Below are 19,908 nucleotides of genomic sequence, written 5' to 3'. Positions count from 1 at the left end.
TAGGTGGGGGAGTGGGTCGGGGAGCAGGTGGGGGACTTTTGGGATAGCATTGGAAATGTAAATGAAATAAATACCTAATTTAAAAAATTTTTTAAAAAAAGAAAATTAAAAAGAGAATCGATGGTAATAAATTTCAGAATGGCATTGATATTAGTCACATTATTTACTCTTATTCATATAATTTGCTGGAGTCCTGAATATACTTCATGTTTTCACTTAAATGGTGATAAAAGCGCACAATATATGTGTAAACTTATTTTCTGTAATTTAATTTGTAATATGAACACAGTATTGAGACAGAACTTACACCCCTGAATATTGAAATGTTTAAAATTATAAATTGTTATTTTAAGATGTGGAGAAATGAAGATGACACTGGGTATAAAATTATCTTGTCTTTGCTAATCTGAATTTAAGCCTGTCCTAAGACCCAGGCACTCTAATCCTATGTCTATAGAACATATATAGAACAGCTGCATATATGTACATAGATAGGAACAAATACCTTACATATGAAGGTTCATTGTTTAACTATTGAGGTTTGCAGTGGCATGTACATAAACGTGATGCTCATGAGTAAACATGTTTCCATTTTAAAAATTGGTTGCATCTAACACACAAGCGACCATGTTATCTCAAGGTACTGGGATAGCATTAGTGAGCTCAATCTTCCAGGTAGTCTCTTGAAAACAAGGGTAAAGAATTCACATTTAACAGCGTACGCCATTATCAAATTTCAAGGTTTAAGATATGTATGTCTAATAAATTTTATAAGATTTCAACATTTTAATATAAAATAAGATCAGCATTATGTGAATTTTTTTTGCCTAAGTGTGTATAAATGTGTTTTGTTATTTTTAACTCTGATGTTTTTGTTTTATCTTATGAAATTTTATTTTGTTATGTTATATTGTTATCTCTCAGAATCCTGTCTGTCTTTTCTAATGAGAAACAAATGGACATTGATCCTCTGAGGATAACATGTGGAAAAAAACTGGGAAGAATAAAATTATATTCATATTCTATTATGTAAGAAAAATGTATATTAAAAGAGGGAAAATATACCTAGCCTATGATATCTTAAATAAAATAAATCCATATTTGGCATAGGATATTTTCAACTTACTCTGAGTTTACAAAGACATAATATAGAAGTAAATTTTATTCACAGGATGTATAGGATATCTTGGAGACTTATTGCTGAATAAGTTCACCTCTTTCAATTTTTTCTGAACTCTGGCTGGCTGGTTCAACTCAGCTGTTCTGGCTCAAACTACTCTCTCAGCCTCATGATTCAATCTGGCTTTTCCCAGCTTCTCCCTAAATTGTCCTGTTTATCTTCAAAGTAACTCTGGCATTCTGTTCTAAACTTCTATCTCCTTCTTATTCTCTGTCTTCAATTGCCTCTGGTGACCCGCACTGCAAACAGTGCACAAAATGCACTGACCTAAACTCCACTGCATTGACAGAACTCACTAAACTGCCCTCCCTCCACAAACTGAACTGGACTGACTGCAGGAACTGATTCAACCACTGCTCTCTCTTCTATCTCTGTCTCTGTCTCTGTCTCTCTGTCTCTGTCTCTCTCTCTCTCTCTCTCTCTCTCTCTCTCTCTCTCTCTCTCGCTCGCTCGCTCCTCTGCTTTTAACTACCCTCTCTTTCCTGTCCTCATGAGAGTTTGGCATATGCTATCTCTGACTCCTTCTGTCAAATCTTTCTCTATTTCATCACTTTGTCTGCCTCTCAATTAGTTACAAACATGTTTGCTGTCAGCTACTAACTTTATCTTTATTGTTTGGGGTTAAATGTATGTACTAAGGATATGCCTGTATTACAACCAAATCACACAGACCTAGAAGGTCTTTGCATATGACCCCTTGCCAGAGCAACCACGTTGCTAGATTAAAATTCCTCTAAAACAAAATCTCATCATAAGTCAAGAAGTATTTGTATCCAAAAATATTATCTCTTTTGTAAATGTTTGTTTGTTTATTTATTTATTTATTTATTTATTTTTGGAAATATATTCTATCATATAATATATACTGACCACAGCTCCCCCTCCCTCCACCACTTCAAGTTTTACTACCCAACAAAATTATAGAAGAAAACTTCTCTAACCTAAAATTACTCTTCTTTCAACAAACCCAAAGGAAGATAGCCACACAAGCATAATTCTACCTCTAACAACAAAAATAACAGGAAGCAATAATCACTTTTCCTCAATATCTCTTAACATCCATGGACTCAGTTCCCCCATTAAAAAGTCATAGACTAACAGAGTAGATAAATAAACAGTACTCAGAATTTTGCTGAATACAGAAAACTCACCTCAGTGACAAAGACAGACACTATCTCAGAGTAAAAGGCTGGAAAACAACTTTCCAAGCAATTGGTCACAAGAAACAAGCTGGAGTAGCCATTCTAATATCAAATAAAATTGACTTTCAACCAAAAGTTATCAAAAAAGATATGGAAGGACATTTGATACCTGTCAAAGAAAAAAGTCTACCAAGATGAACTCTCAATTCTGAACATTTATGCTCCAAATGCAAGGATACCCACATTCATAAAAGAAACTTTAGTAAAGCTCAAAGCACACATAGCAATTCACACAATTATAGTGGGAGACTTCAACACCCCACTCTCAGGAATGGACTGATCATGGAAACAGAAACTAAACAGAGACACAGTGAAACTAATAGACGTTATTAATTCAATAAATTTAACAGGTACTTATAGAACATTTCATCGTAAAACAAAAGAATATACCTTCTTATCAGCACCTCATGGTACCTTGACATATGGTTTTGTTTTTAATAGACAAATACTTTTTTGTTTTCAATATATAATTTTATTAACTTCTAGTTTGACTCTGTTCTTCTCTTAGAAGATATTATAATAATTAATAATTTTAAGTTGCAATGCTTTTTCTTTATCTCTTCTTTAGGAAAACCAAACTAGGTACAAAAAATATCAAATTTTCAACATGTTTAAAATTTTTGATGTGATGCAATGCTTCAATTTCTAGTTTCATTAACATTTTTAAAATATTATAGACAGGCAAAGCTTCTGCAAGGCAAAAGACACCGTCAATAAGACAAAAAGATCACCAACAGATTGGGAAAGGATCTTTACATATCCCAAATCGGACAGGGGACTAATTTCCAATATATATAAAGAACTCAAGGAGGTAGACTCCATAAAAATCAAATAACCCCATTAAAAAATGGGGCTCAGAACTGAACAAAGATTTCTCACCCGAGGAATACCGAATGGCAGAGAAGCACCTGAAAAAATGTTCAACATCCTTAATCATCAGGGAAATGCAAATCAAAACAACCCTGAGATTCCACCTCACACCAGTCAGAATGGCTAAGATGAAAAATTCAGGTGACAGCAGATGCTGGCAAGGATGTGGAGAAACAGGAACACTCCTCCATTGTTGGTGGGATTGCAAGCTTGTACAACCACTCTGGAAATTAGTCTGGCGCTTCCTCAGAAAATTGGACATAGTACTACCGGAAGATCCAGCAATACCTCTTCTGGGCATATATCCAGAAGATGCCCCAAACGGTAAGAAGGACCCATGCTCCACTATGTTTATAGCAGCCTTATTTATAATAGCCAGAAGCTGGAAAGAACCCAGATGCCCCTCAACAGAGGAATGGATACAGAAAATGTGGTACATTTACACAATGGAGTACTACTCAGCTATTAAAAAGAATGAATTTATGAAATTCCTAGGCAAATGGATGGACCTGGAGGGCATCATCCTGAGTGAGGTAACCCAATTACAAAGGAACTCGCACAATATGTACTCACTGATAAGTGGATATTAGCCCAGAAACTTAGGATACCCAAGATATAAGATACAATTTGCTAAACACATTAAACTCAAGAGAACGAAGACCAAAGTGTGGACACTTTTCCCCTTCTTAGAATAAGAAACAAAACACCCATAGAAGGAGTTACAGCGATAAAATTTGGAAGTGTGATGAAAGGATGGACCATCTAGTGATTGCCATATCCAGAGATCCATCCCATAATCAGCTTCCACACGCTGACACCATTGCACACACTAGCAAGATTTTGCTGAAAGGACCCTGATATAGCTGTCTCTTGTGAGACTATGCCAGGGCCTAGCAAACACAGAAGTGGATGCTCACAGTCAGCTATTGAATGGACCACAGGGCTACCAATGGAGGAACTAGAGAAAGTACCCAAGGAACTAAAGGGAACTGCAACCTTATAGGTGGAACAACAATATGAACTAACCAGTAGCCCGGAGCTCTTGTCTCTAGCTGCATATGTATCAAAAGATGGCCTAGTCGGCCATCACTGCAAAGAGAGGCCCATTGGACTTGCAAACTTTATATGCCCCAGTACAGGGGAACGCCAGGGCCAAAAATGGGGAGTGGGTGGGTAGGGGAGATGGGAGAGGGGTGGGTATGGGGGACTTTTGGTATAGCATTGGAAATGTAAATAAGCTGAATACCTAATAAAAAATGGAAAAAATATTATAGACAGATATTTTATCTGACATAGCTAAATTTGAGCTTACATGGCTAATTTTAATAATCAGACTTCAGCTATGATTTTAAAAATCAAGAATATGAAAATACTAGGTTGGCCCTCTATCATGTTCTCCTTAAAGGGGACACATTATATAAGATTACTTTTACTACTAAGTCAGTCAATTATTGGTAGAGGCATATCACACACATACATGCATACACTCGCTCTCTCTCAATTAAATATACATGTATTCAATATAATATTTCTTTTCCTTTCCTTTCCATTTTTCCTCCTGAGTTTTCAATCCTCATTTTCTGCCAGCTTTCAAAGGGTGGATTTATCTCTTTCAATTTTTCCACTGGTAAGTAAAATGCATCTAAATCTCACATTTATCTATTTCTGATTATTTATTGTAGTTTAGATCAATGGATTTTTATTTTAGTAATAAACTAATAATTTTGCAGCCTTTAGGTATATTTTTAGGTTTTCCTATTTTACTTTTTATTTATTTATAATTTCATTCTCCTTTTTCTTCCTGAGAATGTATTTTATGTACTTCATGATCCTAAATTCCCAATGATAATGTTATATAGTGTAAATTGAATGAAGCAACTGAAATCAATTGCTTTGGGGTAAATATTATATATAATATAATTTACATTAAGTTGATAGTGTTATTTCACTTGACAGTATTAATACAGATTTAATGGCTGCTTTAGACATAAAACTACAAGAAAAATAAATCTTAAATTTAGGGCTTTGATACCCGATGAAAGAGTTTCAAATTTAATATAAAGTATTTCTACTCGATGCAACCCATTGCCATTAAATATTTCACGAACTCTATAACAGTAGAGAAAATGCTAACATTATAAATGTATGATTTTCTTTATTTTATGGGTTATATAAACAAATTAAAACTATAAACCAAATAAATGACAAATGAAACCTTAAAGGAGGTTTCATATGGCCACACGGTAAGAAGTTTTAATGCATGCAGGCTATTCTGAATGGCACTTGGCATGCCAACCTAGGACTGTTTTCAACAGGAAGAATATTACTTTTCATGCATAATATCAATTTTGCTCCTCATTTGGAGCAAGTTTTAAGATCTCTTCACCTCACACATGGATTTCAACAGGTTAAAAAGAGACCTGGCATAGGAGGGAGGCCCCATTGTGGCTATAGGGGTGACTCCAGTGGAAACTCATACCAGTAGGGTATAGTGATCCAGAAAGGGATACTTCCTGTAGTCAGGCAGTTCGCCCAGTGGACAGATAAGGTCAGCAACCCACACACAAAACTTTTGACATATAATGTCCTGCCTACAAGAAATGCAGGGACAAAGATAGAAAGATGGATAAGAGATGGATAGAATGGACAGCCAATAACCAACCCAACTTGAGACGCATCTCATTTGCAAGCACAATCCCTGACACTATTAATGATAATCTGTTATGTTTGCAGACGGGATCGTAGCTAATTGTCCTCTGAGAAGCTCCATCCAGCAACTGATTAAAACAGATGAAGAAACCCACAGGCAAACATTAGATGGAGCAGGGGAAGTCTTAAGGAAGAGTCTGGGGGAAGGGCAAGGATTGAGGGACCTGAGGATAAGGACCATGCAGGAACACCAACAGAGTCGGTAAACCTGAACCCATGTGAGCCACCAGAGACTGAGCCACCAACCAAAAAGCAAGCATGGACTGGATCTAGGCCTCCTGCATATATGTAACAAAGGTGCAGCATGGTCTTCATACAGGTCCCCAACAACTGGAACAGGGGCTCTCCCTGATTCTGTTGCCAGTCTGTGGATCCTGTCCCCATAAATGGATTGCTTTGTCTGGCTTCAGTGAAAAAGGGTGCACTTAGACCTGCAGTGAGTGATGTGTGAGTGTGCAAGAGGAGGGGATGAGTGTTAGGAGGTGGTTCCTAGGGGATCCCCCTTCTCAGAGGAGAAAAGGAGGGAAAATGAGAGGAGGAGCTGAAAGAGTAGGGACTGAGAGGAAAGGGAGTTGATATTGGGATGTAAGCGAATAAGTAAATTTATTTAAAACAGTAGTTGTAACTGTTCTGGAGTTCATTCATTGATTAATCCCAGCATTTTGGAAGCAGAGACAGAATTCCTGTTTCAAGGGCAACCTGGTCTACATAGTGAGTTTATCACCTGCCAGTGATGAGTAATGATACACCTTCTCAAAGATATTGCATATTAGTTTACAAAAAGGCATTTACAACAATTACAAAATAATTCAAACTATAGTTATCTTGAATTGTGATTTAGAATACCAATCGATCACTGACTGAAGTGTTTTGAGATTAACAAGATATTTATCTAAAAAAAAATTTCTAACTAAAATCAAGACACTTTAAACTATCTCCATATTTATTCATTCAAAATATTGATTAGCTTTTATATAGCATACAATAGTATTGTAATAGTGAGCAAAATAGAATGTATCTTGTTATTGTGGAGGAAATTGTTAATAAATATGTCTATACAATGTTGAAGATACTTCCGTGGATAACAGTAGATCCAAGTGAGGTAAAAACAAGTCCTAACACAGTACAGTTTATTTTATAAGATCAAGATTGATTTTTAGCTGGGTGTGGTGGCACATATCTTCCATCCCAGCACTTGGGGGGCAGAGGCAGGAGGATTTCTGGGTTCTAGGGCAGCCTAGACTACAAAGTGAGTTCCAGGACAGCTAGGGCTATACAGAGAAACCCTGTTTCAAAAAAACAAACAAATAAACAAAAAGATTGATTTTCTTTAAAAGGACATGAAGAAACTAAAGCACTGCTGTGAGATCATCTGGACAAAGAGCAAAGAACATTCCAGCAGAGAGATCAAAGTGCGGCAGGTCTGTGGAGAAATTATGGTGAGTGGACCAGGCACACGGTCCTATGATTGACAGGAGGCAGTCAGGTCAGAGTATTGGGCAGTGTTATTGGAGGAGAAGGGAGGCCAGTGTGAAGTGTCTTTCAGGCTGAATGCTTTGTGGGGCTTTGTTTTGTTTTGTTATATATTCTCTATGTGTGCTGAAAAGTCCAGGAAGGTGAATGTATGGCTGAACTATAATCTTAACATAAGTATTTAAAAATCAAACAGTTACTACATTGCCATTCATGATGTAAAGATTATCATTACTGCTTTTCAGCCTTTGGACATCAGGCAGAAACAAAGGAGAATCAACACTTATACTTTTTATTGTTAGTTCTTTTAACTATTGGTTCAATAACATGAATGATAACAAAGAAAGAAAATTAAAGTATCTGACGCTTTCTTAATTCTGAAGATAGTTCATGATTTTATACTTTATAACTAACTCTATTACCTGTTGATTTCCTTTAAATTGAGCTGTTACTATATTGCAAACAAATTTGTAACCATTTATACATAGAAGTACAATAATTTTTACATACTGTTAATTAATTGTGATGATGAACTATATTATGAAAATGTATAAAAACTATTCTAAAGAACAACCTATTGATTCAATAATTTATATTTTTAAAGTATTTCTGTAGAAAGTATCCAAGGAGATAAAGAGATCTGCAACCCTATCAGAGGAACAACATTATGAACTAACCAGTACCCCAGAGCTCTTGACTCTAGCTGCATATGTATCAAAAGATGACCTAGTCGGCCATCACTGGAAAGAGAGGCCCATTGGTCAGGCAAACGTTATATGCCCCAGTACAGGGGAACGCCAGGGCCAAAAAATGGGAATGGGTGGGTAGGGGAGTGGGGGCGGGGGAACTTTTGGGATAGCTTTGGAAATGTAATTGAAGAAAATACATAATAAAAAAAAGAAAAAATATTTCTGTATATATAGTTATACATAAATGTGAATATAATTTGAAATGGAATGAAGTCAAATGGCATCATACCTAGTTAGTTTCTTGACGTGTAGCAAAAAATTTCTATGAATATTTTTATGTAAACTCATGTTTCAAATAAGTGATAATTATTGCCTTGTGTTTTTCTTGGCACTATATGTACACTAATTTAATATGTAACGTGGCAAACAGCCGCTGTATTTTCTTTTGTTTAAAATTCATTTTATTTTAAAATTATAAGTATTTGTGGGTGTTTTTGTGTGGGTACCTGCACATGTGAATTCAGGAGTCCATAAAGGCTACTGGACCATGTGGAGCTAGAGTTAGATACAACTGTAAGCTGGAAGCCATGGGTTCCGGGATCCTAAATGAGCTTTTTCATCAATAAGTCTAAACTCATTTTAATGATGAACTTTAACAGAAATTTAAAGAAACTAACACATTTGAAAATCTCTATGACAAACTTCATCTTTTCATTTTCTGATTAAGTGATGATGATATTTAGGAAAGAAATAGGAATACAGCTGCATGGATGAGTCTAATGAATACCTGTGTAAGAAATGAGTAACTGACTTTGTGGAGTGTGTATGTGCGTGTGTGTGATGTTTTTGAACGACCTTGAAACTCCCTGAATTTAGTTGACATTACCAGGTAACTGGTATGGTAGTCAATAGCTGGAACGAATCCTAAGAGAATTACCTATGTTCAGTATAAACCTTCAGAAATATATATATATATATAAACGAAGGAATATTTTACATTTATAAGGAAACAGGTATTGGAAAAAATATTACACATGTATTTCTCTAGCACTACAATTTGTAAGTCTAAAAATCACAATCTTTATTAGAACACTGTATAACTATTAACTCTTAATATTAGTATCAATATATTAAAATTTAATTTATAGCTTCAATCATTTAGCAGTTATGTAACCCTAAAATCTTTAAGTTAAATATCTAGTACATGTAAATATATTACATTGTGATTTCCATTTTTCCTTACTCTTCAACAATTTTTTTTATATTTTTATAATTTGTAAATCACAGAATACTAATATCCAGAATATATGAATGCTTATTATGTTTATTATAATCAACAAATTCTCATCTGAAACAGTCATAAATGAGAGATTTTCCTAAGTGTTATTGATTATCTATTGTAGTTCTCTGACTAGGACTTTACTAAAAATTGTGTACAATAATACAATATCATATCATATACATTTTATAATATAATATTCACTCATCAAGTGACTTAACAATTCTACTCCTATATATTTTAAAGCAATGGTTCTCAACATGTGGGTCATGACACTTTTGGTGTCACATATTTTATATCCTGCATATCAGATACTTACATTACTATTCACAATGGTAGCAAAATTACAGTTATGAAGGAGCAGTAAAATAATTTTGTAGTTGGGAGAGAAACCACATCATGACACACTACTATATAGAAGGGTCACACCATAAGGAACATTGAGAACCACTGTGTTAGAAGATGAAACTATGCAATTTAGTAGTACTTTTACTTAGAATAACAAAGACCTGGAAATTAAAATGTGCATTAATACTTGTCATCAGTAAGATATATCTCAGCGATATTAGATTTCCTATATGTAATTAGACGTGAGATATGTAAAAGAGTGTAAAATAGAGTTCGGTGCCAACTGTTTATACTGTGCAGCTTTATAAGTAATATTTACAAGAATCAGATAATCTGTGTGGTTAGCAACAAAATTCTTAGTAATCTGAGTTTGTATAAGCAATGGTTCTGAAAGAGCACAAAGGAAATTGGGGACAGACCAAAACGATCTACATATCAATTGAATAAGAAATGGGTTAAATTTCTCATCATTTGTCAAGGATTCTATCAACTGTGTTACAAATGTAATCAGTTTCTTGCCATTGAACATTTATACTCAACATGCATGTATGCCTCCAACAAAAGTTCACTCACAATTACAGCACTAAGGCTGGGCTTTACAGAGAATAAGCAAAAGCAACACAAAGTAAATAATTTAACTAAAGGAGATTATGAGAATATGTGTCTAATAATTTACCTAAAAACAATAACTTGCATAAGAAACCTAGGTATTATAACATAGGTATCCTGAGCTTTAGATGACATGAGCATGTCACAACTGGGACTGGGGAGGTGGGGAAAGAAAATACTCAGAAACACTTCTTTTTTTTTTTCTGTTTTGTTTTGTTTTGTTTTGTTTTGTTTTGTTTTGTTTTGTTTTGTTTTTCAAGACAGGGTTTCTCTGTATAGCCCTGGCTGGCCTCGAACTCAGAAATCCGCCTGCCTCTGCCTCCTGAGTGCTGGGATTAAAGGCGTGCGCCACCATGCCCGGCATTCAGAAATACTTCTATCTTATAATCCTAATAGAGAAGAGAGCAGTAATCAAAGGTAAGCTTGTTATTTGTTTTCTTAGGATTCCATAGAATGTCCCAAAGAAAATATCTTGAAGAAATTATTGGGAATGAATTGGGTAGAGTACCTTCTGTTTCTATTTTGTGGAATAGTTTGAGTAGAGTTGGAATTAGATCTTCTTTAAAGGTCTTTAAACCCATCTGGTCCTGGGCTTTTTTTGGTTGGGAGACTATTAATGACTGCTTCTATTTCTTTAGGGGAAATAGGACTATTTAGATCATTATTCTGATCCTGATTCAACTTTGGTACCTGGTATCTGTCTAGGACGTTGTTCATTTCATACAGGGTTTCTAATTTTGTTGAGTGTAGCCTTTTGTAGTAGATCTGATGATATTTTGGATTTTCTCAGAATCTGTTGTTATTTCTCCTTTTTCATTTTTGATTTTGTTAATTAGGATACTGTCCCTGTGCCCTCTAGCTAGTCTGGCTAAGGGTTTATCTATCTTGTTGATTTTCTCAAGAAACCAGCTCCTGGTTTGGTTGATTCCATTTCCCCAGGAACAAATTTATTATCTGAAAATTGAAGTTACAATTATTATTTTACTAAGAAAGAGTGATTATTATAACATCTGTTTTTATTGCATCCAATGCTAATTTTCCTGAATAGATAGGAGGGAAAAAGTCTATTTACTAGAAGTGGGTTCTAATAGAGAACAAAGACATGATTCTAAATGTCTAGTTTAATGAACCAGTCAGTTAACTAGGTTAATTACAGGAAAATGAATTATTTAAAAGCCATTGTTCACCTGAGAATGGTTTAGAACTCACAATCCTAGAGCTTCCTTGAGACAACCAGTCCATTCTGCAGCTTTTTCCCCATTGGCTCTTTGCTGTGTTATGATTTGGGTTGCGGTCTTGTACATTGAACTTGCTAGTCAACTTTTGAAACCTCCCAGAAGCTACATAACAAGTATTTGGCTCTAGGTTCTGATTCTGTCCTCTAATAATTGTGACTTGTCACAAATCTTGCCAACCTCTGCTTTGCAGTGATGATACCAACCCTTTGCATCTTCTTGGCCCTCTACTCATCATCTCTTCATGCGTTTGAACTTTATGACCTTTATAATGTACTCTTAACATCCAGTTCTGCCAGAGCATATCTTCCCTTACAAAGAGGTCATGCAACACAAGAGGTCGGGAAAACTCCATGTGGACAGCACTCAGAGGCAGAGTACCCTTTCATTAGAGGTACCTACAGTTCCCAAAGTCATTGTGGAGTTAGCTCTGCTATGAACAGCCACATCCAGAAGGAGAGTCGGGTGAAAGCACAGCCTCTCCTTTCTGATTCCCAGTACTTAATCCTTCCTTTGTATTCTTCCAATCCTTGTCATCATGAGAACCAAGCTTCCCTAATGGCTGCTAAGAGCCATTCTCTCAGGCAATGTTTTCCTCAGACTATGCAGCTTTTGACTCAAGGAAAGTTGATAATTATATATAACTGATTATCTCTATTTCCATTACATTCGATGACACCAGCCCGGATATCCCATAGCCCCACCAGCCAGGCTGTAAGATGCTCTTTTGTATCTTACTGCTGCAGTGCACTATTATGAAGACCCCTTCCTTTGGGCTAAATTATGGCTGTTACTCTGGTTTTAGCCCTACAGGTCAGACAAAGGTATCTTTTATCATTTTTACCTCTCCCTTCTTTCTCACAGTATGATTCTGCTCATGGGCTCCAAATCTTAGGATCTCAGGATGAGCCCTTTGGCACATATTAAATTTATGTTTTCTGACATCTTGACAGCTGTTAGAAAATGAGTCAACACTTCTATATCATCTTCTTCTTTCTCTATATTTTTGTCTAAGTTAGAGCCTTGTATAAAAGTTATAGCCTTCATGTCCCAGTTACTGGAATTCTTATATTAAACACAAGTTCCATCTGGCAAAACAATTGAGCTTCATTTTCAAGCCTTATCAATTGCAAGGCTCTAAAACTGATTTTCTCACCCCTTACTCAGTTTTGTGAGTCTTGTTTGGGCATTAGTTGTATAGTATGACATTGCAAGAGGAAAGACAGATAAACATTAATCCACTATATGCAGGACGCTGAGAACATAACAAAAAAGTATTTCTCATAAATATAAGCATGGCTAATTAGTTGTTAGTACTTATAGGAATATATGGCTGCATCACTCAGCCCACTCCAGGAGTGTTAGAGCTCACATAAACTACATGCCTGGAAATCTCTACATTACTCATCATGCACTGGCAAAACTTATCTTTCCAACATCTGATTACTATTTTATGACCTTGCTTACATACTTGGAAAATCTTGTACTTTCTGAAACACTTGAGCTTTCTACATTTTATTAGCTTCTGTGTCATTTATTCAATTCACCACATTAATTCATTCAAACTATTGACCATATTTATTCATTCAATTTCTTCAGAAAAATCTATTGCCATGGATAATGTAACAGCCACTCAATGTAGAGGCTCTCAAAACCCTGTTTAAAATAGTATCTCTGTAAAATGTTGTGTTGCTGTGCTTCTAAAAAGATTTTTTTTCCAGTCTGAAGGAAATAGCAATGTAACACCTCATACAGAATGGTTTGAATGATAAAGAGCATCAGAAATTCATATATTTGTATGCTCAATCACCAGTTAGTGTTCAGTGACTGGGAAGGATTAGAAGGTGTGGCCTTGTAAAGAAGTGTCACTGGAGGTGGGCTTTGGGATATAATAGCCTATCCTTAGTTCTCTCTCTCCATCCCTCCCTCCCCCCACCTCTCTGGTGAGCATGAGCTCTATCTGTCCTGACTCTCCTCATAGATCAAGCTGTAGAGCTCTCAGCTACTGCTTGATTACCTTGCATGGCTGCTTTCTGCTATGAGGCTCACAGACCAGTCCACAATTAAATGTTTTCTTTTATAAGAGCTTCTTTGGTCTTGGTGGCTCTTTACAGCACTAGAACAGAAAAGAAAACAATGATAAATATTGGAAGAATTGTTCCTAATATTGTAAAGTAGATAGCAGGTATTCTTTATGGGAGAATTACATTTTGTATCACCCAGACCCACCCATACCTTTTATATAAAAGTTCAATGAAATAATTGTGCTAACATATATGCTGTGATAATCAATCACTGCAGATGTGATAACAAGGTGAGGGATTTGCAAAACTAAATATAGACTTGTTTTGAGTTAATAATGAGAAGGGATGAAAATTTAAGAGAATGGGAAAGTAATAGAATAAGGTAAATGTTAAAAGAAGTGTGGCAGCTTGGGTTTGGAAGTATAATTGAAAGACTTACAAATTAAAACAAATATAGTGTACATTTTCCCCTGGTGGGGGCAAAGCACATGTAAAAAATGAGTAATCATCGCAAGAGAATAAATGTAGAACACTGCATATTTTATCAACATAAGCTTATGAGACTATGAAATCTAAGCACTAGGTAAATGTAGTGGTTATAAATGATACCAAGATACAAAGTAGTGAGTTTTGTATGGTAAAACTTCAGAGTTTAAAGAGTGTTTTACAATGAATACAAATACAAACTGGAAGTTAAAAACACAACTTTTAGACATATTGTATTTTCAAATTATTATTTCATATCCTTCCAAGTCTTGTAAGTTGTTATAAACCTCATTCATTTTTAAAAGGACAAAACTTCCCAGTGATGTACATACTTCAGCTAAATGTTCTACTTTAATGTATTTATGAACATATTTATATTTTATATGTTGCTAATTGTTGTTCCAATTTCTTAGGTAGTTACCTCATTTATCTTAGTTTTAAGCCCTTAATAAAATGCTAGGTAGCCTGTAAAGAATTTAGAAAGGTAAATTAGGAAGGAAGAATGGTGTTTTGAACATAGGACAGAACACATTAAAACTTATTTGAAAACAAAACAGGAAAAATAGCCATAAATATGATAACTAATTTTTGAAAAAATTGGTAGAAATCATCATTGATCTTAGGCATGAAACAAATCATAAAATAAAAGTTAGAAAATCAATATCATGAGTACTTTAAGATTTTAAAAGTGCTTTTGAATAATGACTATATAAATTAATTACTATCTATTATTTACTGATGAGAGAGAAGAAATAGTTTAATTGTATTTCTACTGAATTGAAATAAGAACTACTTAGAAAATAAATTATCAAAGGCAGTGAAGGGCAACAAAGTTGGCAGGAAAGTATTGTAAAAGTTTGGATAAACATATCCATTAAATTATTTTAAAATATTTACAAAAGAAACATCTATAAACACAATATGAATTTAAAACAGACACTATTTTTGAATTATTATGTTAATATACCAAAGAAGTATAAATACAGCAGATTTGTGAGTGGCATTGACTTGCTATCTATCTTCTATGCTAAAATGTAAATATTCTCAATCTAATTACCTAAATGTGTGTAATTAAGATATTTTGAAACAAAGTCTAAATTTAATATACCAGATTTCTTTCTCTCTATTTCTAATAAATGTTGAAAATTACTGGAAACATTTGGGGAATTAAAAAGCTGATTGTTAAAAGCTCAGAAATATGCAATTTTATGTACTTTTATTTCCAAGTTGAATCTCTATGGTTTCAGACCATCTGCTTATAGCATAATGAGAAGACAAAACCCTAGATTAATCTATGTTGGTTTTTTTATTATTATTATTTCAAATACACAAACAGCCAAAGGAAAAATCCAATAAATATCTCCGGACAAGTATTTGTGTTGAGCTATGGAAAGATTTATATGACTTACTTCATATATCATTTTTAGTTAAAATTTTTTATTGATTAATAAATTATTTGTATTCTATTTACTAGTTAATATAGAATTTAAATCCAAAGCATATAGGTTGTAAGTTTGTAAAATTCTTTCATGTTTCTTTTTTTTCTTTTTCTTATTAGATATTTTCTTTACTTACATTTCAAATTATCCCCTTTCCTGGAAAACCCCCTATCACCTCCCCTCTCTGCTTGCTAACCAACCCACCCACTCCCACTTTCTGGCTCTGGCCTATACTGGGGCCTATAATGTTCACAGGACCAACGGCCTTTCCTCCCACTGATGATCAACTAGGCCATCCTCTGCTACATATGCAGCTGAAGCCATGAGTCCCACCATGTATAATCTTTGGTTGGTGGTTTAGTCCCTGGGAGCTCTGGGGATACTGGTTAGTTCGTATTGCTGTTCCTCCCTTTAAGGTGCTGTAAATCCCTTCAGTTCCTTGAGTCATTCTCTAGCTCCTTCTTTGGGGACCCTTTGCTCAGTCCAATGGTACACTGTGGGCATCCACTTATGTATTTGTCAGGCACTGGTAGAGCCTTTCAGGAGAGAAAAAAAAGAAACAACCAACCAACCAACCAAACAAACAAACAAACAAACAAAAAACCAGGCTCTGTCAGCAAGTACTTATTGGCATCCACAAAATTGTCTGGGTTTGGTGATTTTTTTATGGGATGGATCCCAGGTGGGGCAGTCTCTGGATGGTCATTCCTTCAGTCTCTGTTCAACACTTTGTCTCTTCACCTCCTGCCATGGGTGTTTTGGTCTTGCTTCTCAGAAGGATCAAAATATGAGTTTCATGTGGTTTGTGAATTGTATCTTGAGTATTCTACGCTTCTGGGCTAGCATACATCTGTAAGTAAGTACATACCAGGTGTGTTCTTTGGGATTGGGTTACCTCATTCAGGATGATATTTTCTAGTTCCATCCATCTGCGTAAGAATCCCCAAAATCCATTGTTTTTCATAGCAGCATACTACTTCATTGCATAAATGAACCACATTTTCAGTATCCGTTCCTCTATTGAGAGATATCTGCATTCTTTCCAGCTCCTGGCTATTATAAATAAACCAGTGATAAACATAGTGGACCATGTGTTCTTATTACATGTTGGAGCATCTTCTGTGCATATGCCCAGGAGTGGTATTAGTGGGTCATCAGTTATTAATATGTCGAATATTCTGAGGGACTGCCAAACTGATTTCCAGAGTGATTGTACCACCTTGTAATCCCACCAGCCATGGAGGAGTACTCCTCTTTCTACACAAACTTGCCAGCATCTGATGTTACCTGAGTTTTTAATCTTAGTCATTCTGACTTGTGTGAGGTGTAATCTCAGGATTGTTTTGATTTGCATTTTCTGATGACTAAGGATATTGAACATTTCCTTTGGTGCTTCTCAGCCATTCATTATTTCTCAGTTGAGAATTCTTTGTTTAGCTCTGTGCCTCATTTTTAAAAGGGTTATTTGGTTCTCTGGAGTCTACCTTCTTGAGTTCTTTGTATATATTGGATACTAGCCCTCTATTAAATGTAAGATAGGTAAAGATCATTTTCAAATCTGTTGGCTGCTAATTTGTACTATAGATGCTGTTCTTTGCCTCACAGAAGCTTTGCAGTTTTACGAGGTCTCATTTGTCAATTCTTGATCTTAGAGCATAAGCTATTGGTGTTCTGTTCAGGAAATTTTTCCCCAGTACAGCTGTGTTGGAGACCTTTTTCCACTTTCTTTTCTATTAGTTTCAGTGTATCTGTTTTTAAGTAGATGTCCTTAATCCACTTGGACTTGATCTTCGTACAAGTACATAAGAATGAATCAATTTGCATTCTTCTACATGCTAACCACCAGTTGAGCCAACACCATTTGTTGAAAATACTTTCCTTTTTCCACTGGGTGGGTTTGGCTCCTTTGTCAAAGATCAAGTGACCATAGGTGTGTGGGATCATTTCTGGGTCTTCAATTCTATTCCATTTATCTACAAGCCTGCCACTGCACCAATACCATGCAGGTTTATTATTATTATTATTATTATTATTATTATTATTATTATTATGCTCTGTAGTAAAGCTTGAGGTTAGGGATGGTGATTTCACCAGAAGTTCATTTATTGTTGAGAATAGTTTTTGCTATCCTAGGTTTTTTTGTTATTCCAGATGAATTTGCGAACTGCTCTTTCTAACTCTGTGAAGAATTGAGTTGGAATTTTGATGGGGATTGCATTGAATTTGTAGATTGCTTTAGGCCAGGTAACAATTTTTACTACATTTATCCTGCCAATCCATGAGCATGGGAGACCTTTTTATCTTCTGAGATCTTCTTTGATTTATTTCTTCAGAGAATTGAAGTTTTTGTCATACAGATCTTTTACTTGCTTAGTTAGATTTGTACCAAAGTACTTTATATTATTTGTGACTATTGTAAAGGGTGTTGTTTCTCTAATTTCTTTCTCAGCCCGTTTATCCTTTGTGTAGAGGAAGGCCACTGATTTGTTTGAGTAAATTTTATATTCAATCATTTTGTTGAAGTTGTTTATCAGTTTTAGGAATTCTCTGCTGGAATTTTTGGGGTCAATTAAGTATACTATCATATCATCTGCAAATAGTGATATTTGACTTCTTCCTTTCCAATTTGTATCCCTTTGATCTCCTTTTGTTGTCTAATTGCTCTGGCTAGGATGTTAAATACTATATTTAATAGGTAGGGAGAGAGTAGACAGCCTAGTCTAGTCCCTTATTTTAGTGGGATTGTTTCAAGTTTCTCTCCATTTAGCTTGATGTTGGCTATTGATTTGTTGTATATTGCTTTTCCTATTTTAAGCATGGGACATGAATTCCTGATATTTCCAAGACTTTTTATCATGAATGGATGTTAGATGTTAGATGTCCTGGGCTTTTTTTTTTTTTTTTTTTTTTTTGGTTGGGAGACTATTAATAACTGTTTCTATTCATTTAGGGAATATGGGACTGTTTATATCATTTATCTGATCTTGATTTAACTTTGGAATCTGGCATTTGTCTAGAAAATTGTCCATTTCTTCCAGGTTTTCAAGTTTTGTTGAGTATAGGCTTTTATAGTAGAATCTGATGACTTTTTTTTTTTTTTTTTGATTTACTCAGTTTCTGTTGTTATGTCTCCCTTCTCTTTTTTGTTTTTGTTAATTAGGATATTGTCTCTGTGCCCTCTAGTTAGTCTGAATAAGGGTTTATATATTTTGTTGATTATTCTTGAAGAACAAGTTCCTGGTTTGGTTGATTCTTTGTATAGTTCTTTTGTTTTCAATTGGGTTAATTTAGCCCTGATTTTGATTATTTCCTGCTGTCTTCTCCTCTTGGGTGAATTTGCTTCTTTTTGTTCTAGAGATTTTAGATGTGCTGTCAAGCTGCTAGTGTATGCTCTCTCCAGTTTCTTTTTGGAGGCACTCAGTGCTATGAGTTTTCCTCTTAGGACTGCTTTCATTGCATCCCATTAGTTTGGCTATGTCCTGGCTTCAATTTCATTAATCTCTAAAAGGCCTTTAATTTCTTTCTTGACTAAGTTATGAAAGAGTAGAGTATTGTTCTGCTTCCATGTATATGAGGGATTTCTAGTGTTTATGTTGTTATTGAAGACCAGTCTTAGACTGTGATGATCTGGTATTATGCATGGGATTATTTTAATATTCTTGTAACTGTTGAGGCCTGTTTGGTGACTGATTATATGGTCAGTTTTGGAGAAGGCACCATGAGGTCCTGAGAATATCCTTTTGTTTTAGGATAAAATTATATATATATATATAAAATCTGTTTGTTTCATAACATCTGTTAGTTTCACTGTGTCTCTGTTCAGTTTCTGTTTCCATGGTCTGTCCATTGATGAGAGTGGGATGTTGAAATCTCCCACTATTATTGTGTGAGGTACAATGTGTGTTTTGAGCTTTAGTGATGTTTCTGTTATGATTGTGGGTGCCTTTGCATTAGGAACATAGATATTCATAATAGAATGTCCTTGTTGGTAGATTTTATCTTAGATGAGTATGAAGTGTCCTTCCTTGTCTTTTTTGATAACTTTAGGTTGAAAGTCTATTTTATTTGATATTAGAATGACTACTACAGCTTGTTTCTTGGGACCATTAGCTTAGAGAATTGTTTTTCAGCCTTTTACTATGAGGTAGTGTCTGTCTTTGCCACTGAGATGGGTGTCATATATGCAGCAAAATTTTGGGTCCTGCTCGTATATCCAGTCCGTTATTCTATGTCTTTTTTATTGCGGAGTTGAGTCCATTGATATTAAGACATTAAGGATAAAAAGGGTTGCTGCTTCCTGTTATTTTTGGTGATAGAGGTAGAGTTATGGTTTTTGTGGTTTATCTTCTTTTGGGTTTGTTAAAA

Source organism: Mus musculus, chromosome 17 (genome assembly GCF_000001635.26).
Source record: "Mus musculus strain C57BL/6J chromosome 17, GRCm38.p6 C57BL/6J".
In the NCBI taxonomy this organism is placed as follows: Eukaryota; Metazoa; Chordata; class Mammalia; order Rodentia; family Muridae; genus Mus; species Mus musculus.
The sequence above is the reverse complement of the archived record's forward strand: the minus strand, read 5'-3'. Positions refer to the sequence as shown.